The sequence below is a fragment of the Protopterus annectens genome, chromosome 4.part0 (genome assembly GCF_019279795.1).
Source record: "Protopterus annectens isolate FY-2018-M chromosome 4.part0, PAN1.0, whole genome shotgun sequence".
Taxonomy (NCBI): domain Eukaryota; kingdom Metazoa; phylum Chordata; order Ceratodontiformes; family Protopteridae; genus Protopterus; species Protopterus annectens.
This window is the reverse complement of record NC_056733.1, coordinates 201,453,739-201,479,124: the sequence shown is the minus strand read 5'-3', so window position 1 is coordinate 201,479,124 and position 25,386 is coordinate 201,453,739. Positions and strand designations below refer to the sequence as shown.

At 35.8% G+C, this 25,386-nt stretch overlaps 1 protein-coding gene across 4 annotated transcripts in view; it reads left to right on the top strand.

The window, feature by feature from the left end:
- The window catches only part of GCGR (glucagon receptor), a 1,613,162-nt gene that overhangs the window by 835,676 nt on the left and 752,100 nt on the right, over nt 1–25,386 (top strand). Inside the window, exon 1 of one of the 4 annotated variants that reach the window (XM_044068205.1) lies at nt 24,619–24,656. The exons of the other annotated variants lie outside the window; for them this stretch is intronic. The gene's annotated coding sequence lies outside the window, so the exon portion shown is untranslated. Of the gene's footprint in view, nt 1–24,618; nt 24,657–25,386 lie in introns of those variants that run through there. 4 annotated transcript variants of the gene reach the window in all.

The window sequence follows — 25,386 nt, the reverse complement described above, 5'->3', positions numbered from 1 at the left end:
CTAGTTTGGGGTATGTAATGCTAAATTCAAGGGGCAGTGCTCCTCAACATGCCAAGTAGTTGCTCTACACTCACTGAGTTACTGGTAAAGTTTCAGAGGTGGTTTCATAGGGTAAATTTGCTTTGTAGGTGCCTGCATCTGTACAGGGCACTACTAACCACCACAGCATGATAAGCAGCAGTGCACAACTGTCCCAAATTTGTACAGCCATTTAAAGCAAAGGAAACTGGCTCCAAAGTCCTCTGGCCAATAGAATGACTACACCTACCAGCTTTCTTTTGTGTTTTCCAACTTAGATAGACCAGGTCACCACCTACTGCCACTAGATAGACTATCCTAGTCTTTTTAATGTAAAAACAGAAAAAAGATTGCTTCAAAGTCTAATGCTACCAAAAAACAACTTAAACAAACTACCTGGACAAGGTAATTTCTAGTATTAGGGACCTTTGATTTAAAGTGCAAAATCAACATATAAAGGAAAAATAAAGTAGCAGCACTCTAAAACAGTTAACTGAAGTGCACAATAATAAAATAAATATCTTATCTAGCAAGGATGGAGCAGGATTAATTCAGGGCACTCTCAGAGTGTGGCAAGGGTGCCATTATATGACCGGCCTTTAGTCAACTGGCGCCCTAGGCAAAAGGTCTCCAAAGCACCCCCCAACCCCACCCTGTGCCTCCATCCTGGTCTACCTACACCATCCAGATTACTGGAAAAGTGCCCTGCTAGGGTGCCACCCTAGGTAGCCACCTAGTTGGCCAATACCTAAGGCCAGCTATGGGTACCGTGCAGATGGGAACACTGGGAAAATGAGCAGGAAACAATTTGTAGTAAAGGAGGTTTACTCAATAGCAATGCTAGATTGCTGGGTGGACACTCAGTTTTATGGAGCTATGGAAAACAATGGGTGGGAAGAGTATTGAAATAGCTTGCACAGCAGACAATAGCAATAAAAGAGGGTAGGGAGGGACTTTGGAAGTCAAATTACCATAAGGAACAGAAGGCAGAGACACAACCTTTTAAAACCACAACAGGGACAGTGTGGGAGTGTTGGGAAAAATTCAAGCTGCAAGAAGCAGGCTAGCTAAAGATGGATCTAATCAAAGTCAATATTGAAAGTCTAATCCTATGACTCTGAGATACAGGTCAATGATCCCAAATTATTTTATCTATTTTAAATGATGCCACCAGTTACAACATTGTGCTTCCACTGTTGAGAAATTTAATTTTGCCAGTTATGCTATTTTCAGTTGATGTTATTTTGCCCCCCCCATGTCTGCAGACCATTAAACTGTGTCACCAGTCACACTCAGCCAATTCATTCCCCCATAGAAGGGGACTATTTCCCTGTACTGTACATTATGAGAGCCATATGAGGAAACAGTCATATAGGCAACTATAAGGGCTGCTTGTGCAACTCACCAACATCCTGGCAACTAATGATATTTTTATGTTATAGTCCCAGCTTTACCCCCATGGTTAGTGTCATCAGTTAGAAACCCCCCTGTCTTCCACTTTGTTAATGCGTGCTCCTGTGCAGTTAATAATTAAGTATACAAGCATGCAGTGGCTTGGTGAGCTGAAAGCCTGCCCGTAAGTATATTCTTTTTAATGCTATCCCTTCTTTGATTCTATCAGTTACATCCTTGCTTCTTCCTCTCCATCTCCCAGGATCCAAGATGGGTAATGCTGAAAAGCACCCAAGCTGCTAATGGATCTCAGGGTCATAGTCAGGGCTTTAAACCTCTATTGTACTAACACTGGCTATCCAACTATTCATCTCTTCAGATTTTATTATAGATCCCATTGTCAAAGCACATGTATTGACTAAAACCAAAACAAGAAGTTATTAAGTGGGTTCAACAGCCTTGAGCAGGTACCATACCAGTAAATTTGGAAACTGAAGGCCGAATAGACAACAAAATGTAATAGTAAACCAAGCTCATCCCAAAAATGGAAGTTACTAGTGGAGGAGTTCATTGCTTTGTTGTTTGTCTATACTTCTGTCAGCCTCATTTATAAGGAAACTGCAGAGAGATATAGAAAGATGAAATGACACAAAGGTATGTAAAAGGGGCAGCAGAATTATAGAATTTATTAGGGTGAAATGACTCACCTAACCAGCCATTTATGCTGCTTAATTGATAAGTTGCAATAAACTGTTAATTGAGATCTTCCTCCTTGTCACCTGATTTATGTGTGCTAATCCTACTTCAGTTCAAACATTGATTTTAATTCTCCATATTGTTCACGTAAGGCTGTTCCATACTTTTATGTCTGAGTGTCTGTCTTCCACACATCCGCTTTGTCTTGTCCTCCTATTATTGTAAGATGTTGCCATTAATATTGCATGACTCTTTGTTTTTGAAATGATACTTGAGGTATTAAAATATTTTTATTCGGATCTACTTCAGATGATCGAAGTTTCAAAACTTTGAACATCATATGGCTGAGGATTTTTATATAGTTAAAATTATGTCTATATATATTATATTAATAATAATATATTTTATATTTAAAATAAATTATTAATATTGTTAATTAACATAAAATAAAAAAATATATATATAAAATGAATACACATAAAATATAGTAATTGTTTGACATTTCAATATATATATATAATAATGTATATATGTATATAAAAGCAACACATATTATCAACACATATCATATATTATCATATAATATAATAGAATTTAGAAGATAATCATATATTCTAAGTATAAAATAAGTACATATAAGTATATATAATAAAAATATAAAAAATGATTACAAATGTGATATAAAATAGATATAATTTAAACATGTAAAAAGGAAATAATGGTGTAACATGGAAGTAACAAATATATAAAATGTATATATTAAAATATATATATAAACATTATCATAGATGTTGAATAATAATATTCATATATGATAATATTATATATATAATATTGATATATTATATAATATATATAATAATTATAAATAGTTATAAGTATAATAGATATGATGAAAATAATATAGACTTATTGATGATATAGATAAATCAATTATTATATATATTTTATTTTATGCTCCTTTTTTTTTTTGTAATATCGATCTAACACTAATGTACTGATTCAGTCTGGGTAATGATGAGCTTTTAAAAAAAAAATCCATTGCACCTGTCTCTCTAATTAATTTAAAGTGTCTCTCCTATATTATTCATATACACAAGTTGTAGTATTCTGAATCTAAAACTATGATTAGGATTATTAAGGATATGTTTCGCCAGACAAGTTTGAACTGTTATGTTGAAAAAAAATTAGGTTTTTAATTGTCTAGCTTAGGATGTAAAAAATCTATGTCTTAGAGAGATATAACCACACATGTTACATGTTTTGCATGGATAGGTTCCAATCAATTTCTACTGTAATTTCTCTATAAACATGTCTGTTCTAATTTCAATATCTGTTCCATTCTATCTCCATGGTCCTTGCATAGTTTATTGACGACTCAACCTTTTGTCTTCTTCTAATGGTGTAATGGTAAGAAATTAGAAATTATTGTGTGTTGTGGAATATTGTGAATTTTAAAGAAAGAAAAAATTGATGTCATTAACAATAGGTCTTTTCTTCTTCTCTATATATACAGACATAGTTTCAGTAACCCACACTTCTCCCACTAAATCGGACGTAAAAGGTGGTGGTATTATGCCTTTATTTATTTTTGGCAGTTTTTTGTATGGGGTCTGGGTTGCTCTATTAAGAAATACTGATATAACTCCTGATCTCTATCTGTCTGCATTAGAAAATCATAAAGCTCCTGGTGTACTGAAAAATTACTTTTTGTCAGGTCACTAGTGTTGATCGTTGAAGGGCATATAGAGATTTCATTCATGATGTGACATATTGGTGTAGTATAGATTCATTTTATTGCTAAAATGTCTGTAAAAAAGTCCGTTTCACAAGCCTTAATAAAGCATTCAGTCACTGGTGTCTGTGAAGGGGTAATCTGTTAATATTTCTTAATGTTAACAACCTGGGCTGGTATAAGCAGCCTCTATTCAGTAATAAATAATAATCAGTCTCAGATAAAGTCCGTTTGGAAAGATTGAAGACTAGGTTCTCAGTTCTGAGACATAACTCTGTGTTTGAGCTTGCTCAGAGTTAATAGGAAACACATTTTTTCACACATTAACTTTCTATATTCTCGGCTAAGCAAAGACATTATTGTTGGCAAATCTGTATGATCTCTCTATACATCTCTATACTTCTTTATTTGTTTATTTGTTGTAGTTTATCGCAGCGAGTTGCTGGTTATACATGTTATCTAATCTGTGGAACTGTTTCTCCTTAAAGTTGGGCAATATATCTTAGTTTTAAAGTTTCAGCCTGTGTATTAAGCTCTTGTTCTATTAGTAAGTTTAGTAGCCCCCCAACATTGAAATTTCAAACCAAATTAATGTGAGTTTCACCATAAGAGGAGGGCCATAAGAGGGCATAAGAGGGCATAATAAGGACCTAAATTATTTTGAAATGTAGACAAATGTCTCATGGCTTTCTTCTATCAGTCTGTAAAAATTTTTTACTGTTTTCTTTTCTTCTTAAGCAGGGTAGTCTTAGCTCTAGCTTCGAATTTTTTTCTATCGTCTGTATTTGTGGAGTAAAAATTATATATTGATATTTTGAGAGGATTGTCCTTTACATCTAACAAGTTGTTCCATTCCTTTACCCCACTTTGTTTGTTAGATCATAGTTTTAAGTGCAAAAGTGCAAAAAAAAAAGCTGTTAGTAAAGTGTCAGTGCTAACAAAAAAAAACTCTACTCTAAAATATAAACACAAACAGTTTTTTAAGAAAGACACACAAAAAAAAAAAACAGACATGTAAGGGACATAGAATATATAATATATATACTCTCTTATATCAGTATGCATAAAAGATCTCCAATGAACATTCCATGTCATTGGAAAAAAAAAGTGTATATTTTATTATGTATGTGTGAGCCTGGTTTACCCTTATATATTTCTACTGGAGCAGGGCTATTAATGCCATAAATACCACAAAGCTTCTGTCTATCCTCAAAAAGAACTGAGGACCAAATTTTGAAACTCCGAACATCCAATTAAAAAAATAAAAACAAGAAAATGTTTATTTTACATTTTTGCAGGGGGCAAGCCCACCTGCACCCCACATCCCTCCCTGGTACTTAAATATACCAACTCTGAGATTGCACCACAATGAGGAAAATGGCAAATTTCCCATTCCGTGCTGTACGGCGATCTCCATTCAGAACTTTCGAATTTTGAAAACTTTGATCATCTGGTCCTCAGCCATATGATGTTCGAAGTTTTGAAACTTCAATCATCTCAATTAGACCATTTTATTCTACTCTCTCCTTCCTTTCTTTCTAGTTAAACACAATTAAGTTCCTTTCTGTATTTTCGTATAAAAATCTAGTATTTAATCAACACAATTTTTGTTACACTTCCCTTTGAATATTTCATTCTGTTCATGTGTTAGCAGGGATAGGGTTGCCAGAGCTGTGCTCTCAGCATTTGCACAGACCAGCAATAACTTTCTGTACTTTATTTTTTCAAAAAAAGTGGCACCTTTTATCATCTCAAAAACACAAAAAAGTCCAGCACCAGGGAGATATGAAAAATATAAGATTTAATGTGGCAAAAGAGCATCAGCAAACCAGTTTCAGCAAAAATTAAAGCCTTCTTCAGTGCATAACTGACATTAGTTCACTACACATTTAAATAGTACAACATTAGACCAGAGTCAAAGCTGATTGGTACATGCCCGAATTAGCTTAATTCATTGAGGCCGGGCTTAAACAGAGCCCCCAGCCTGACAATCCAACCAGATTCCTTATTATTTAATATAGAGTGCCATCCTGTTTTATTAGATTTGTGTCCTTGGATTTTGTCAATAATTGTAAATTGAAATTTAGCAGTACAATGGGTCATTGTGTGTTTGTAAAGAGCATTAGATATTCTTTTGTTTCTTATGTCACTAATATGTTCACTAATCCTATGTTTTAATGGCCGAGATGTTTGCCCTACATAAAAAGCAGAGCAAAAACAGGTAGCCAAATAGATGACCCAGTCACTGCTGCAGTTGCTGAAGCATCTGATCATCATCAAAATATGTGGACTATTGCTACTGGTAAATTCCTTTGTTTTGCAAACGTGTACAAGCACTGCAATGGCCACAAGGATTACTGCCCACTAGCTTGTCCCCAAATAAAGTGACTTGTTGTGTGGTAGTAGGTGTGAAATGTTTGTATTGAGTTAGATGTGAATTGATGGTATGATCTCTTCTATAGGAGAAAATACATTGTGGGGAAGAGTAAGTGTAACAGACTAGAACATATGCAATATAATTCAGTTTTGGAGTAACTATACACAAAACACAATCAATTGCTAAGCTGAATAAGGTGAAATTGTAAACACATGGAGAAATGGTCACAGAAGAAGAACTTACGAAAACAGAGTAGAGAGATCACAATAAACTGATGAAATTAATAAGGTGAAATTATAAACAAATGGAGAAATCAATGTGCGCAAGTTTATGGATTTGTGTAGCATTACATATTTGAGTAGTGAAGAGTTTATGGCTGTGATCAGTTATTGACAGAATGAAAATATAAATCTTTCAAGCAAGGGTACTAATACAAACACAAACTTAGACACAAGTGACGATGGTCTGCTGTGATTCTGTGTGCCAAAAAAACAAATAAATAAATAAATAAAATCCTGCACATTCTGAGAAAGTGTTGTGGGGCTGCATTTACAGCTCTTTCTTCGGTCAGTCTGGGTACTGGAGAAAAATCTTTTTTTTTTTTTTTTGAGTTAAAGTAGATTATGCAAGTATAGTGTGAGAACGTCATTTGTTAAATGATGGCAAAGGAAATTGGAAAAGGTCTAGAAAATGCTACTTTAGGGGACTGTATGGTTAGTCATCTTTCGCCATCATAAGTGAAAGGTTATGACATTCATACCAAGTAGGTGATCTGACTGGAATGTTAAAGTAATGGGTAACATGCTGGAAAGCAAAAAGCAGGATTTGTTAATGGTACTTTTGGCTAGATATTAAAGATGTTTGAAATTGATGGATTAGGGAACGTGATGTTTTTGTATGAATGGCCTGCTGCCAGGATGCCAACAGAACAAAGTTGATAAGATTCATATGAAGTGCATGGACTCTGTTGAGCATGTGGAATACATGGAAAAACAGTTGAGTTTAAAGGAGGATGAGGCACACACAAAGAATATGAGACTGGTGAGTGTGCTAAGAGGAGAAGCAGGGTTGCATTTATTGGATTATGTTAAAACCAGAACAGTGGAGTACTCTGCTTTTGAGAACAGTTCTTTGAGGGGTAAGACAAGTGACCCAGTTGCCATTTACAAAGTCTGGGTGGAAATATGAGAAGCTGAAAATAATTTTATTCAAGTTTGTGTCATGCTATTTGAAGGAGAAAGTTCTTAGGGCAGATTTGGCAGCCAAGAGCAACAACAGGCTTGTTAATCAATCAGGAAAGTGATTGTTTCTAGCTGCACAACCCATTTTTCTGGACCAGGATTCCACTGAAGTTATGGTGTAGCAACCGCTGTAATTTATTGAATCAGTTAGGAAATATAAGAGGTGAATGGTAAACTAAATTTGACTTTTACTGCTGTTCTGGAATAGTTTTAAGCAGATGGAATACTTCCAGTACAGAGCAGGCAAAGTCTAGGTTAAGAGAGTCATCAATATATCTGCTTAATGGGAAAGAAGAGGAGGACTATATGAGTTTTTGTAATCAAGGAGATTCTGCAATCTCAGTGTAAATGGTGGGTGAGTGGGAGGAATTATTTAATCAGAATAGAGAAGAGGGATGTTCTTTTATACAGTATGGCTGGAACACAGTAGATCCAGCGAGTAAACATTTCCACGTGAATGCAATTTGGTTATGTAGATTATGCTCAGTTGATGTGGGACTCCCTGTGATGTGAAAGCTTATTGATGTTCATCTCAGTTATAGATGCCCATACTTTTAGTATGTATGCTTAATATAGAAATGTATTGCATACAGTTTTGACTGATGCAAACAAGACATTTGGCTTGACTATACAAAACTGCAAAATTTCTATTGAGTAAAATCTCTAATACTGATGTTTTCCACATAGGAAACAAATCAAACGGAATCAATTAGCATATGACTTTTTCTGACTCATTTTTTTATTAATTACATAGAATTAGATTGTTTCATTTGTGTATCTGATGTATTTAGGGGTATGACCATATTTTTCTAGATGCAAAAGGAAATGATAATGCCAGCAGTTCAGAGATGTACTGTACATCATTCTTGACTGGTTTTTAGGATATTCTCTTGTATTGTCAGTGGGTGCATCAACAAAAGTTGCTGTTCTGAGTATGAATTTTAACTAATTAGGGTACATGGCCATATTTTATTGGGTACAAAAAGAAATCACAGAGAAATGATAATGCTAACAACATAGAGATGTATTGTATTTCACTGTTGTTTTCAGGATGTTTGAATGCATTGTTAATAAGTATGCCAGAAAATGATCCTGTTCTGAGTGTATACTTTAGTAATCGTGCTTATCTACAAATTGATCTAACAGAGTTTAAGCATGCTTTTTCTTGGGTAAGCAAGTCATGTTGAGTCAGACTGCATGATATGTCTGCTTGAAATAACAGGAATACTGGACACCGTTTTACAAGAGCAAAATAAAAGGCAGTGCCCTGAATGTTGGATTCTATTGTTAGGGCAGTTTACACAGGCAGGGTTCAATTTAAAGGAGATTGTAACTTTTTATTTGCCACTGTGATTAGTAGTAATTCTTTTATTTTTAATACCCAGGCTGCCAAATAATGTAGAAGTATTTGATCATTGGATAACTGAGGAAAAATTCTCACATTTTTTATTTGTTTCAAATAGCAGATTTATACATACACCTTCAGTTATCCAAGAGAAAAAGCAGCCTTTATAATAAATAAATCTGACATCTAAACCCTCCTCATCATCACCATCACCAACGCCTTTTTCCCATTTTCTCCTTGAGGCCAAGGTATCATCTTTCTCAATTCAATGCCAATCTCCTGCTGTCTTCAACAGTCATACCTGCTTGTCACAGGTCTTCTCTGACACAATCCAGCCATCTCTTTGCAGGACAACTTTGTTTCCTCATGCCTTCTTCCTGTCTGTCCCAAATCGTCTTCACCAGATTGTCTACTGCCTTCCTGCACATGTGAACCACTGCAATCTGGTCTCTTTGATCTTCTCTGGGATTGCAAGTTCTTGGGCTTCTGCTCTATTGTCCCCATTTCTTTGTCACACAGTGTATCCCACCACGCATCTCAGGCAGATCATCTCCATCACCTCTAACTTCCTCAACTACTCTGCTTTCAGTGCCCAGGTTTCTGTACCATACAGTGGTACTGGTCCCACCATGGTTTTCTACAGGTTACCTTTCAGCTTCTTTCTCATTCTTCTGTCACACACTACCCTGACGCTCCATGCCAGTTGGCTGCTGCCCCTCTTCTTGTTTCAGCTTTCTTATTCAGAATTCTCTTCCCCTCAAGCACACCACACAGATACTTAAAGCTGTTAGCCTGTTCCACTGTTTTCCCTTCTATCTCATTCCTCAAGTGGTTATCTGTACTCAGTTTCACACCATGTGCCATCAGGTTTGCATGCCAGTCCCCATCATTTGCCGAAGTTCTTGTTCACAGTTTGCCTGTAATGTGTCATCATCAGCAACTTTGTTATCTGTCCCCTCTGACCTGTTTGCTAATATCATCCATCACCAATGGCAACAGCAGTGAGCTCAGGGCTCAAGTGTGATGCACACCCACTTCATACTTGTGTAACTGGCTCCTTGTACATAACCTGCAGTAATTCTACTAATGTTTCTTCGACTTTGAACCATTGCAGGACTGCCCAAATCAGCTTTCTTGGGATCTTATCATATGCTTTTTCTTAGTCTAGGAATGCTCACTTGGACTCTCTCCTCATCTTTAGCTTTTTCACAGCTATCTGTCTCACTGCAAACATTGAGTCATATTTGTGCTGCATTCTGATCTGATTCTGAACAGCTCACCTTCCATCTTACATTCTACTAGTCTGCATATTTGTTTATCAATCATCCTGTCCAGAACTTTAATGCAGTAGGGCAGGAGTTTAACGCCTCTATACTGCCCACAGTTATGAATGTCCCCTTTGTTCTTGTACACTGTCACTAGTATGTTTATTCTCCAGTTGTCTGGGCTACAGCTTTCTCTCCATACTTATAGAATGTGCCCTGTGGAACCATCTCTGTCCTAACTCACCCAACATCTTGATTTTATCTGATTTGACCTCGTCTGTGCCTTCTTCTTTCCTTGACATCATTTTCCTTAGTGTTGTTCTTGCTTCTTCTTTGGTGGGCTGCTGTTCTTCTTTTGTCATAAGCTGTGTTTGGGACAGTATAGCCTCTGTGAGGTTTTCTTCATTCAGATGCTTCTGGAAGTATTCTTTTCATTTGCTTTTGATATCCTGTGGACTGTTGAACAGTTTGTCACTAGTTTCTCTTATGAAGGATGTCTGACGACTATCTTGTTTATCTTTCTGTCTTGCTGGGTGATTCCTTCATTCTTTATTGGAAGTTGACTGGGAGTCATTTATGAGGGCTGTAGACAATTCCTAGAACTAGACAATAGCCATCTCCTCACCCTAACCTCACCACACACACACACACACACACACACACACACACACACACACACACACACACACACACACACACACACACACACACACACACACACACACGCGTGCGCGCGCATGCGCGCACACACACTCACACACTCCTTTACTGCAAATGAGTGGGCTACAGTCCAAGTATGACCTCTGCTGCAGAAATAAGAAAGGGCCAAAGTGTACAAAGACTACCTCTTCTTTAAATGTACATGTGGGGAAACCTAGACTAAACTGTGAAACAGCTGGAGAATTACCCTGTCACTGCTTTCATTTCTTGGGTGTGCTTTTCAAACCCTATTCCAATCATCATCATCATCATCAAGCAACAACAACCCCCTTTTTCTCATTTTTTACATGGGTTGGGGATTTGTGTCCATTTTCTAACCTTCTTTGACAATGATGCCTGACTGTCGCATGTCTTCACTGACACAATCAATCCATCTCTTTGCTGGAGCCCTTGTTTTTTCTTGGCTTTTTCCTGTCTTTCCAAAATTTTCTTCACTAAATTGTCTCTTGCTTTTCTGTACATGTGCCTTGTCCACCATAATCTGTTCTCTTTGACCTTCTCTACAATTGGAACTACTCTGGCCTCTGCTCTGTTGTGGTCACTTCTTCGTCTGTCCCACAGTGTACATCCTACCATCCATCATTCAGGCACTAGCTTCCTCAACTGGTCTGCCTTTACTGCCAAGAGTTCTGTACCATACAGTAGCACTGGCTGCACCACTGTTTTGTACACCTTACTTTTCAGCTTTTTTGGCATTCTTCTGTTATACACTAACCCTGACACTGCACCAGTTGACTGCAGCTCCTCTGATTCTAGCTTGGCCTCCTTATTCAGACTTCTCTACTCCTTAACCACCCTTCCCAGATACTTGAAGCTTTCATGTTCCATTATTTTCCATTATTTCTCAATTCCTAGCTTCTTCTGAACTCCAGCATATGCTGCCATTACAGTTGTCTTAGTTGTACTCAATTTCATCCCATGTGCCTTCACTTTTGTACCCTATTCCCCTTTCCTTTGCTGAAGTTCTGCCTGTAATGCCACATCATCTGCACACAGCATTGTTGATCAGTCCCCTGCAGCTTGTTTGCTGATGTAGTCCATTACCAGAATGAATAGCAGTGGGCTCAGTGCTGAACCCAAATGCACACCCACTCCCACTGGAAAACCCCTCTGTGAGACCGAACATTGTTCGTACTTGAGTCATTGAGTCCTTGTACACAGCCTGCACTAATTCTACCATTGTTTCTGGGACTTCAGACCACTGTAGCACTGCACTAATCAGAGTTCTGAGGACCTTGTCATATGCTTTCTCCAAGTCTAGGAATGCCTAGTTAGGGTCTTTTCTCATCTCTGGCTTCTTCTCACTATCTGTCTCACCACAAATATCGTGTCAGTGGTGCTGCATCCTTATCTGAATCTGAACTGCTAATGTCCCATTATACTTTCTGCTACACGGCGTATTCATTTCTCAGTCACCCTCTCTAGAACATTTGTGTAGTGTAACAGGAGATTGATATCTCTGTACTGCTCATAGTTGCAGGTATTCCCTTTGTTCTTGTACACTGGCACTAGCATGCTTATTCTGCAGTCATATGAGATAGGTCTTTCTCTCCATACTGCTGTGAGTACACTCAGGAGCCATTTCTCCACTGTCTCACCCAACATCTTGATCATATGTGCTGTGACCTCATCTGAGCCTGCTGCTTCCCCTGACTTCATTTTCCTTAGTGCTGTTCTTACTTCTTCTAGGGTGGGCTCCTCCTCTTCTTTCATCATAGGCTGGGTCTGGGACAGTACATCTTCTGTGGGGTATTCTTCATTCCAAAGCTGCTGAAAGTTCATCTTCCATCTGCCTTTGATTTCTGTGGACTGGTGAGCAGGTAGTTGCTGGTATCCCTTACGAAGGGTGTCTGACTGTATTCTTTATATTTCTGTTTTTGTCTTGCAACCTGATAGACCTTCTTTGTGCCATCTACCAAGTCACTTTCCAGAAGCTAGTAGAGTGCCTCTGATACCTAGTTCTTTGCGATTGCAACTCATGTCTTAGCTTTTTTTTGTTAGCCAGATAGTATTTCTTCTTAGCCTGACCCATGTTTAATATCGCCTACTTTTTCCTGCACTCCTTTCTTCTGACATCCTGGACTTCTACTTTCCTTATGTACCTTATTTCCATGCCTGGCTTGGCCACATACCTGTACTGCATTCCTCACATATGCTGTTTTGAGGTACTGCCACTCTTCTTTAACTCCACCTATTTCCTCTTATTCCTGAGGTGCTAGAGCCCTGAGTAATCCCTTGAACTCTTGACCTTTCTATCCAGTCAACTTTCAGGTCTTCAGCCCACTGCTTACAGCTGGTTGTGGCATCCACTGTAGTTGCAGTATCAAAACCTACTCTAATGCCATTTAGAAATCTCATATTCTTGCTCCTCTTCTGAGAACTCTTAATAATATCTGGATTCTCCTTATCTATATTTTAATAGAGCAAGTAACAATATTTTCTTTCACTCTGTGCTTGACAGAAACATTTGACTACACTTGTTTTGCTTCATCAGGAAAGCTCATCTTCATTTCCACTGATTGTTTATTTTGTTTGGAATAAGGTTACATTCATAAGTGGGCTCCACTTCATTTACCCTCACTAAACTTAGCTTTACCCAGCTCATCTTCAGATCCACCAGATTTAGCAAAAATACAAAGAATTGCCCTACTATTGATTGATTCCAATACTCCAAAGAATTATATCAAGTGGCTCCCTCTCTAACGGCCTTACTGTCCGCACTTCAGCCTTTATCATCTGAGAACATACACAGGCAGCATTGTTGTAAGAGACCTAAATAATTTCCAGAAAGACACTACCGTCTCTACTTTAATGTTACATAACTGGAAACAAGTACATACCATCCCCCAGACAAAGCAGTGCTCCGGTTTGACACAACTTTCCTAAATACTCTAAACTTGCATGCCCTCTTAGAACTAAACAAGTGAAAAATATTTCAGCTCCATGGCTTTCTAAGCAAACTAAAACCTTACTAAAGCAAAAAGGCAATGTGTGGAAATGTTGGTAGAAAACAAAACTGAAACTAACTTCCAAAGTTATAAGCAACTTAGGGACAAAAGTAAACACAAAATAAAAGATGACAAAGAAGGCTTACCAAACATATCTCCAAAATAAAAATCAAAACAACACCAAACTTTTCTGGTCCTCAGTTAATCACCTCCTTCATCCTGGTCATGTTTTCCAATCTACCAGGTCTATGTCACTTTGCCGAGTAGTTTGTTCAGCAAATGACTCTTCATTGAACCCACTTAAGTGAAATGTCATTTCAGTGAACGATCGTTTCAGCAAATTTTTTCACAGGGAAAAAAACAAGTGGGACAGCTACCGACCATAATAAAAACTACACATCTTAAAACTCAGCAAAGTGGTGGGCTTCAACCCCCCCCAAAAAAATATCAAAGCAACACCAAATTTTTCTGGTCCTCAGTTAATCACGTCCTTCATCATGGTCATGTTTTCCAATATACCACATCCAAAAGCTCAGCAATGGTTAGCTTAACAACAGAATTCAACTCATATTTCATAGAGACAATTACCTCACTGTTAAAACACTCTAGCTCTAGAGCATCACCCCGATTCTCAACTCATGTAACAAATAGTAATGTCTTCTACTGTTCTCCTGTTCCTGCCTCCACTATCAGAAGACTCCTCCTCCTCCAACTAAAACCTACTACTGTAGCTCCTGATAACATACCTGCAGATTACATCAGAATAATACCAGTCACCATAGCATATCAAGTATCAATTCTATATAATAGCTGCATAACAGAAAACTACATACCTGCCCTGTGGAAGAAAATACACATCCTGCCACTCCATAAAGGCAGAAATCCTACTGACTTTTCTAACTAATTCTGTCTCGTGTATCCAAGATGCTAGAATAATTATTCAAACACTTGTTCTCAAATTCATCACAAACAACAAGCTGTTATCCCGCTCACAACATGGCTTCCACTTATATCATAGTACAATCACATACCTTCTTATTGTCATTGCCAAAATAAGTCAGAACAGAAATATAGACAACCTGATAGTCACTGTATCCCTTGACCTGTCAAATACAGTCTCCCAGACTAGGCTAATTCAAAGACTTGCATTACTGAGACTAGATACACCATCAGTCTCCTGGTTCAAAAGCTACCACTTCAGTAGAACACAGGATCTAAAATGGCAAAATACTCTGTCCTCATTTCTCCCTGATCCGAATAGGAATACCTCAAGAATCTATTCTTGGACCCCTACTCTTCAACATATTTATTAATGATCTACACTGTGCAGCATGTCGATGATTCAGCACTCATCGGCACAGCTAGAAATGTTGATGACCTTTAGTAGCTTACCCAGGAATTTTGATGAATATGTTCAGGATATATTTTTATTTAACAAACTTTGGAAGGAGACATGTTGCTTCAACCTTTCATCTGTCCACATTTCAATGTTGCTTCAACCTTTCATTCATCTGTCCACTTGCTTGCATGCCCATAGCTAGAACTACCACACCAATGTTCTTCATTGTTGATTCCCATATTTGCTTGCAAACTAATTCTCCTGATAACACCTATTTAATAACTTGGCTGTTGACTCTATTGACAATAACAACCTTTTTTTTTCAAACTTCAAAACAAACTTTATTGGATACATTGGTCTTCTCTTCATTTACACCAGGCTAACACTTCAATGTACATACTTTGCAGCTGTTCAGTAAAAAGTAGTGCAAACTTCAGACATGACTTCCAGTAACCTAGAGGAAAGTATAATACAACTGTACACAGATCTGATTAAAATAAATGAAACAAAACAGATATTAAGATGAGGTGAAAAAACTGCAAAACTCAGTGGTCAAAATGAAGAAAAGGCTAGCTGAATTTGAGACTGCACAAGAAAAGATGTTTAAAAAAATTTTCTGTGTGAGACCAGAGAAGGGGAAGGAACTGGAATATATTCATTTATGAAGCACAAATAGCACAAATGAAATGGACACAACAGGAATTGTTTGAATTTGAAAAACACACATTGTGTGTGCTCCAAAAATGCTATGAAAGCAAAGCTAGACCTTTAATTATAAAAGATGCAATCTTACCAGAAGAAAGAGTTGATTCTGACAAAACAGTGCTAAAGTTTGTGACACATTACTACTCATTGTACACAGGTAGAAGAGGAATAAATTTATACCATTATTTAGGGAATGTCAAGAAGCAGGCTTGCCCAACAAAAATAAGTGAGCTGTGAAACAGAAGTAAATTCTGCTTCTTCTTCTGTTTCTGGTAATAAAGAACCCAGAGAGACTGTGCCAGTGAAACATTCTTTAACATTTCAATGGAAAATAGTTGAGAAATGGGAAAAAAGTCAACTAGAAGAATTGAGAGTACATTGGAAATTAAGCAGAGACAGGATTTCGGAGCTGGAGATGAACAGGAATAAAACCAGTAACTTGGAAAAATGACAAATGCAAGATTACAAAGCAATGATTATATTTGTGAAACATGACAGAACAAGCAAATCTAGAAATACTGGACTTTTTTGAACTTTGTTAAACTTGTAGGGGACTCTAAAGAATATGCCCTACTTCATATCATTAACGTTCAGAAAAATACTTAGGAGAGGAGAAGAGGGGAGAGAAAGTTAACTGTAAGTAAAACAAAAATTGTTCTTAATGGTATTATTTTAATAGCGCATGATTTTCTTTGCATACTATAACAATAAAATAAAAATAAATGCTATAAAGTAAAGTTCTATGAGTCATTTTTAAGTATAATGGGGATACTAATGTAAACAGATGCTCCTGTTTTTTTTCCTTTTTTCTTTCTCCTTTCTTTTGTCTTCATGTTGTTCAGTTTTAAGAAATATAGGCACTGCAATGTAAAAACAAATCTGGTTAAAATAGCATGACAAAAGAAAAATCAGTGTGCTTTTTCTCATTCTTTCATAGAGGAATGACTGGATTAAGGCCCTTAGCTTGATCTAGTCACAAGTTATAAGAGAAAGAAAGTAAATGAAAAATAATATTGAATATTATAAGTTTTTTTCTAGTAAATAAATGTATACTTAGCAATTTTGTATCTGGTTCTCATGCCTCTAGGAGATAATCTGATAAAGAAAATGGCTAGCAGATAATGTTCTCTGAAAGCATTCAAGTGTTTTCACAGCTGAGAGAGCTATAAAGATAAGACAAAACCAGACAGCACTTAGTAGAAGCACAGGCTGCACCATGCATCCTAGCATGGATAACCTTTCTTTTAGGTTAACTCACGTCTATGAATATGACTGGCAGTTTGGAACATTTGTTCCTGTTGGGAGGGTAAAACTTCAATATTTAAAGATGTACATAGTTTTGTGTGTTATTATTAGGTTAATAGGTTTAAGGGGGGTATTGTGGGGTGTGTTTGATTTTTTTGTTTGAGGGCTTTCAGTAAAACAAAACATTTGTAAGATGTGATATGGGCTGAAATAGATATGTTAAGAAACAACTGTATAAAAGATCAACCTGCCAAACATTGTATACATGTAACACAAAAGCTGGAACTAGACATTTCTGTTATACATAAAAGGTGGGAATAATAACTTTTAAGACAATGATGCTTTCTGTAGTGACTTTAAATGTCAATGGCCTCACAGATAAATACAAGAAAGAAAGAGTAGTGAACTATATTAAACATGCAGAGTGCAAACAGCTATGCTACAGGAGATACACTTGGAAAGAACTCAACATGTGAATTTGATAAACATTTTCAAGATGGTTATTCAGCACAATACCTGGGACAAAGGAAAAGAGGAGTACTTATAATAATTGTATGAGGAGGCTCCAATAGTGACAGAAGAGGATAAAAAAGATAATAATGGTAGATTTGCAGGAGTAAGGGGCTATTGGCAAGGGAGGATGACTATACTGGCCTATATTTATATTCCACCTAAAACTGCTATAATGGAGTTTAAGAAAATTCTCGGAGAAATAATCAGCTTTAAGCAAGAGTGGGGACTGAAAATGGATTGCAACAGTGAAGATGTATCTGGCGGGGGGGGGGGGCAAAAGGGAAAATATAACAAAGGAGGATAGATTTTTGAAGAAATTCATTAAAATGTTTGGCAAGGAAGATATGAATTAAGTACTACAAGTTTGGAGTGAATTTACATATTATTCCCCAAGATACAAAAACTGGGGTAGGCTATACAGAATTTACATTTCACAGGAACATGTGCATTTAATTAAAGGCAACCACAAATAAAATCCAAGTGCAGGCAAAAGTACACAAAACAAATCCAATAAAACCATGAAAGGTGCACTGAAAGCAACCCAATAAAGCTACGGACGAAGGCAACCAGTATATGTAACATTTTATTAAAGAAAAATTCACACTAAAAACACTCCATCTCCATTAAGACTGTTTGAAAATCCGTTTTTGTTTCATCACACTTCATCAGATGTGGGTTAGCGTGAAAGACAGCCCTTTTATATACAATTAAACCTATGACAACAAAAAACATTGAGCCAATCAACATGAATTTCTAATATAAAATAAGTTAATTAAACCTTTCAAATTGTAATAAAACCTTAAAAAATATTTATATTAGTATTTATTACCAAAATATAATGACTATAAAATGAATTTAAAACACATTTAGTTTAAAACAGGATGTTCATGAGTGAAAGTAAATAAATAAAAGTTAATAAAGATTATACATTCCTTGATTCATTTGTGCATCAATATCCATGCGCCGTTTGCTGGTTAACAGGAGCATATTATATAAATAACAATCTTTTCATGTTTAAATAATAGATAAAATAGTAAAACACTTGTTCCAGAAATTTCATGTTACATAATGATATATATCAGTATACAAAGTTATAAAAAGTTATGAAACATACGTGAACATGAAAATGTATGTCGGTGTAAAAAAGTTGTGAAATATGTATGAAGGCTATAATTTAGCTGCTCTCAATTTTAAGAGTGGGGCAAGTGATAAATGTTCATTTAATCCTGGTCTTTTATTGGCCTGCAATGTCACTTGTCACCACAATTCTCTATATTCAGTGGTCTCTTCCCACATGCCGCCACGTCCACCAATATTTACTTTTTCTAATACAAAGAAAAGAAATAAGGCATTTGGACATTCCAAAGAATGCTTAAATAAAGCATTGTTATCTTTTTTAGTTTGAATGTCATAGGAATGCTCATAGATTCTTTTCTTTATCCTTCTTTCAGTTTTCCCTATATAGAAGGATTGGCATTGGCAGCATGTGGCTAATAAACTAAACCTGCTGTTTCACAATTACTAAATTCTTTGCTTTTTAACTCAACTTTCCTACTTTCCAAAATATAGGATTCTTTATTCAAAATATGTTCATATTGTAAACAACGCCCACATTTAAAAGATCCATGTCTCGTTCTACCATATCCTATTTGAGCGTTGTTAGTATTATTTTGTAATAAGTTTTTCAAATTCCTTGCATTCTTGTAAACTGCTTTAAAATTATCTTTGTTAAGCATTTCAAGATCAGTAAAGGAAAGACATTTTTTCCATTCAGTAGTTATCACATTCCTAACCATAGAAGAGGTAGCATTATATTCCATAATCAATGCCAAATCAAAGGTTTCACAAATATTTGCATTCCCTGAATAGATTTCATCAAATCTTAACCCTAAAATAGGTATATATCTACCAGTCCTCTCTCTAATTACTTCTTTCTCCATTTTCAAAATAAGTTCATCTGGATATTTCCTTTCTTTAAACATTTGATTTAACACAATTAATTCTTTAGTAAAATCTACTTAGTTGGAAGTCATTCTACTAGCTCTAATAAACTGCCCTTTCACTATATTACGTTTATAGTGAAAGGGATGTGCACTGAAAAAATGCAAGTATGAATTACAATATGAACTCTTTCTGTATATTTTGGAGTTTAAAACACTGTTATACTTATATACTTCAACATCAAATAGCATTAATGGAGATGGAGAGTTTTTAGTGTGAATTGTTCTTTAATAAAACGTTATATATACTGGTTGCCTTCGTCCGTGGCTTTATTGGGTCGCTTTCAGTGCACCTTTCATGGTTTTATTTAATTAAAGGTCTTGACATGCACCCAATAACTGCTTCAGATCATGTCCCAATAATAACTTAAATAATAACACAAGGTAATGAAATAAAAATGAGATATTGCAGATTTCCCTCCTATCTGTTCAAAAGAGAGAAATTTAAAGAACGGGTAGTGGAAATTAATCAAAATCTATCAGAGAAGATAGAAATTTCTTCTGAAAATATAACTAGGGAGTGGGATAAAATTAAAGTGGAGTTTAAAAAAGGGTAGAAATGAAAGGAAGGTAAATATAGTTAAGAGGTAACAAGAATTATGTAGAGGGACTGACAAATGTTAAAGTATTGCAAAATAGGGGGAATTCCACAGAACAAGAGGAGGAGCAACTGCTGAATACTAAACAGAAAATAAGCGAGTGCCTGGATAATAAGCATGAGTTTAGAAAGACTGTTGTTAAGCAATTGTTTTTTCATAACTCTAGAGCGTAAAAACTTTTAGCACAACGAATCAGGTAACAGAAAGTAGAAAGGATGTCACCAAGCCTAGGGAGCCTATACCAAGGAAGATAACAAGAGATCCTGTAGAAGTATTAGAAATATTTTGGAAATTCTATGAAAGTCTGCATAAAGTAGAGAAATATGTAAATCAAGGGAAGGTACAAATGGAAAGTTTATGAAAGAATTAAATATGCCAAGGTTAGAGGCAGATGAGGTCAATCACTAACAATTAGGATAGGATAAAATGAGATAAAAATGGTGATGTATAGACAATCTATAGGAAACTCACCAGGAATAAATGGTATTCCTGTAGAAGTTTGAAACTAGGAGGGAAAACTGATAAAGATATGGAAGTTTTTGCTTAACAGTATTTCAAGAGGAAGAGAAGTACCAAAATCCTGGAAGGAATCAGTGGTAGCTGTAATACCTAAAGAGGGTAAATATCCATCAGATCCAACATCATAGAGGCCCATTTCAATATTAAAACATGATTATGAAGTGTCTATGGCTATAGTGGCTAAAAGAATGACAAAAGTGATGCCAACATTGATAGATATAAATCAATATCGTTTTGTGAAGGGAAGACAAACATTTGACAACTTTAACAGAACAGTTATGATCCAGGGGGAAGCAGAATGTAAAAAATACCACTGTTTTGGTGGGTCTTGATGCAGAGAAAGCATTTGACAGAGTAACCTGGGACTTTATAAGCAGGGCAATGGAAGCATTTGCATTTCCTGATAAAATTATAGGGTTGATTAGTAGGATATATGAGGCATTAGAGGTGAAAATTAAAGTGGGTGGGTTCCTCTCTGATAAGTTCTGCTTGAACAGGGGAACCAGGCAGTGGTGTCCTCTTTCCCTTAGTTATTTGTATTATAAGTAGAACCATTAGCAAAGAAAATAAGGGACTCAGAAATTCAAGGATATAATTGGCATTGTGGTCAAGAAAAGCTGGCTCTATCTGCAGATTATGTTATTCTATTCCTGATAAAACCAGAAAAGGACATTACAGTGTAGTGGCACACTTTGAGGCAGTTTCAGATATTTTCAGGATACAAAATTAATAAAGTTAAAAAAGGCAATGCCGAGAAATTATGCACCCCACACAAATTGGTTCAGCAATATCCATATTTATAGGGGCATAATAAAATGAAGTATTTAGGAGTATGGATTAAAATTATTTTATTACGGCAGCTAAGGATATGTGGGAAGAGACTAAAAAGATAATGCACAAACTGAGAAATTGGCAGCTCTACTATATGGATATGAATAATAAGATACAAGCAATTAAAATGTCTTTAGCCCCTTTAGTCTTATACACAGGTCAGGCATATTTTTATCGACCACAGAAACTGTGGAGAACAATTAATAAAGAGCTGAAGAATTTTATCTAGAATGGGAAGACAGGAAGAGTCAAGTGGGATAAGCTGATTCTTCCAATAGAACAAGGTGGATTGGGATTGCTTGATTTGAAGGGGTATTTCAGAGCTACACAGTTAAGGCTGCTGTACATAGCACAAGCAGAAAGCTATAATTCAAAGTGGAAAGGGATGATGATGAAACAGGGAGGAGGAGCTGAAGAAACAAGGAGAGACAGGGATTTTGGATGCAGTCTTTTAAGGAGAATAACAATAATCAGACAGAATATTATATTTATAAAGTAGCACGAGAATGGAGAAAGGACATTGTTTCGTTATGGATGACTAAAACTAGGGATTCAGACAATAGGCAAGAGGGGACTATAATTTATTGGAGAAAACTGTCAAAGGAACCAAAGTATTGGGAACAAATAACTAGAGAGTGAAAGGTAATAGAATGGGAAGATGCCTAGAATTTATTTGGACTGCAGGTCAGAGATTACTTCCCCATATCAAGGATTGATATCAGAGTATAGGCAAAGAGAAAGAAATATGGGGGTCCTAAATGAAAGAGCAGCACTGGTAGACTCTAGAACAGAAGCTGCTGTTAAAGAAGGAATAATTAGTAGAGCATACACAATATTGCATGAAGAACAAAATAATACACCCTCCTGTCCTGTCTCAAGATGAAAAATGCACCAGCACCGACACCGAAAAGAAATTAAAAAAACAACTTAATCCAGTTGAAGACACACACAGTTCAGTAGTAGCAAAAAACAAAAACAAAGGTTACTTTCATCCACCAGGACTTCTTCAGAACACTAACAAAAAACTACTACCAGCCTTAAATACTAAATGAGCATTTAATTAAATTAAAAATCACATGTTTTCAAATTGAAGATTTAAAGTGCTAGTGCCCTAGTAGTGCCAGCATATGAACAAACTTCCCTAAGAAACACTAATACTATTAAACATTAAATAAGTTGTAATTCAATCTATAACTATAAGAATCAGTCAGAGGAGGTTAGAAAGGATTGAGAAGAGAGATTGGATAAGCAATTCACAAAAATACAATGGGGGATATATGTTTGTCTCTCAAATATGCAACAAAAGCTAGAATGTTGAGGATTTTTGCTTGGAAATGTTTACATAGATATTGTTATACCCCAAGTAGACTCCAGAGAATTTTTCCTCAGGTAAACTGCAAATGTTGAAGGTATGATGGGGAAGAAAAAGGTGACTGGAACATATTTTCTTGGAGTGTAATGAGCTGGCAAACTTTAAAGATTCCCTGCTGACTACTCTATCAGAGATATTGGGTGAGCAAATTGGTGTGACTAGGGAAATGATTTTTCTGAGCTATGATACAGAATCAGAATTGCCTAGACATAGTAAAGTCTTGCTGAGTCTAATTATGGTGGCTGCCAAAAAAGCAATTACTAGAAAATGGAAATCAAAGTCCAAACTGACTGTACTAGAAGTAGTAAATATAGTAACAGAGATAAAACAACTGGAATTGAGATCATTAAAAAAGGTAGGAGCAAATTACATAGGAAAAATGGTAACTGTGGGAACACTACATACAGGGGAGGAATGAGGTTTAAAATAGTCAGGATTTGAATGAGCTATTTAATGCTTGACTGACAATGATTGGGTAGATTATAAGTGACATATAACATTTATAACTGAAATTGTGGCAATACAGTCTGTGATGTAAAATACTTATACTGGGACTGTGTCAATATGCTTTATTTTCATTTATATAAAAATGCATTATTCCACGTCATAAGTGATAATTTAATAAATATGCTTCTTGTTAAAAAAAAGTAAATAGTTTCTGCCTTTTTGGTATATTTTTGTGATTTTCCCAATGGGTTTACTTGTATAGTAGTGTCTTTTCAGTAGGTATTCATGTCTACCAAAGTTAACAGTATTGTAAAACTCATTGAGAGTATCCTCAGCAGATTTCTTTGGGCCATTGAGGATAGTATGCCAGTCTGGTTTCATGAGTATGTATTTAAAGCATCATGGTTTCCACTTGTAAAATGTAGTTTTTATGATTTATTTATTACTGAGTTTGATTCCATTCTTAGGTTGAAAATGATAGTAATTGCAGAGAGTATAACCATTCATTGAGGAGCAGAAAGACACAAAGTTTGCTAAATTATATCTAAGGTTCGGCAGCCCATGATTGGATTTTATGATATTTAGTTCAAATTATTTTGAGCAAAATAGTCAGCTAATGTTTAGGCATATTTATTCGATGCTGAGTAATTTACCCAACTATACAACTGAGCAGTAAAGATTTACCATAGTTATTATATTTTTATTCAGTTTTACAACCTGTAGTTAAGTCAGAAAATGTGTATGTACTATAGTGTACAAGGACTTCGGTGGGTATAGTCCTATAATATTATTTTCAAAACCACTAACATTAATATTTTATAAGGAATGTTTAGCCCTGAGTTGATTTCTTGACTTCTGTTTTTAGGTGTTTTTTTACAAAGACTGGCATATCATCACTTATCCCGTAGGATCTCCAGGAATGAAAGTCATATCCTGGAATTTGTGATATGCATTTTGGATCTTTAAACCATATGCCAGTCATGGTATAGATATCAACATCCTCCAAGAACATAAAAAATTCTAATTATTAATTTTATTACAAGTGCAATCCAGCAAGACTGTGGAGTAAATAAACTTTGGAGTGGTTGAGATAAAAACTAATTTAATATAAAAAATAATAAACAAAGTAAGCGCTTTCAAAAATCACTATAAAAAGCACTGCATTGTCCAGAATATCTAGAACATGCATTAAAAGATTATTTTGCTTTATTGTATACATCCTTTTTAATTTAATTTTCTGCTAGTGTTTCCAGTATAGAATGATTCACACAATGAACATGTAGTGATATAAACAACATAGGAATCACGAGTGGGACACCCTGGTGATGCAGCTTGCAATTATAACATTTGTAAGTATCATAAACTTATTAACAATAAGTTAATTAATGATAATGACACAACTAAAATAAAACGCAACTCATAAACCATACAAATAAAAAATCCAGGCCACAAACGCAGGTTCTTTTAAATTTTAAATGTTTAATTGGTGTTAATTATGTTTAACTATATAAGGTTGTATGTAGCACCGGTGGTTTCATCTGAAGAAGTTTTGTGATCAGACGAAAGTGGTCATCTGTGGATTATTTGTGGATTTATAAAGGATTTTTCACCTGCGTTTGTGGCCTGGATTTTTTAATTAATGATAACTTAAACCAGGGCCTCAGACTTCAATGACCATGAGGATCAATACACCTAGCCAAAGGCCACGATCTCCAAAGCAAAAAGAAAAGTGCTAAGTATAGCAACGAGTGCAGTATAGCAGCTTCCCCTCACACAGAATTATGTTGGATTGAAAGCTGCTTGAGGCCCATGGGCCACAAGTCTAAGATCCCTGATTTAAATCTTCCAGACAGAAACTGTCACTTCCTATAAGAATAATGAAAAATATGATTGTTTACAATGTCTAGTGCTAGCATTCAGCCCTAAATAACATGTTGTATAACCTATTAGGAATGACAATATTAGGTTTTTTATACATAAATGTTCACAATTTAAACATTTGTGTTAGATTACAGTACCTCTTAAGAGACAGCAGTCATAACATTTTTATAACATAGTTTTAATCCCATAATTGTCTCT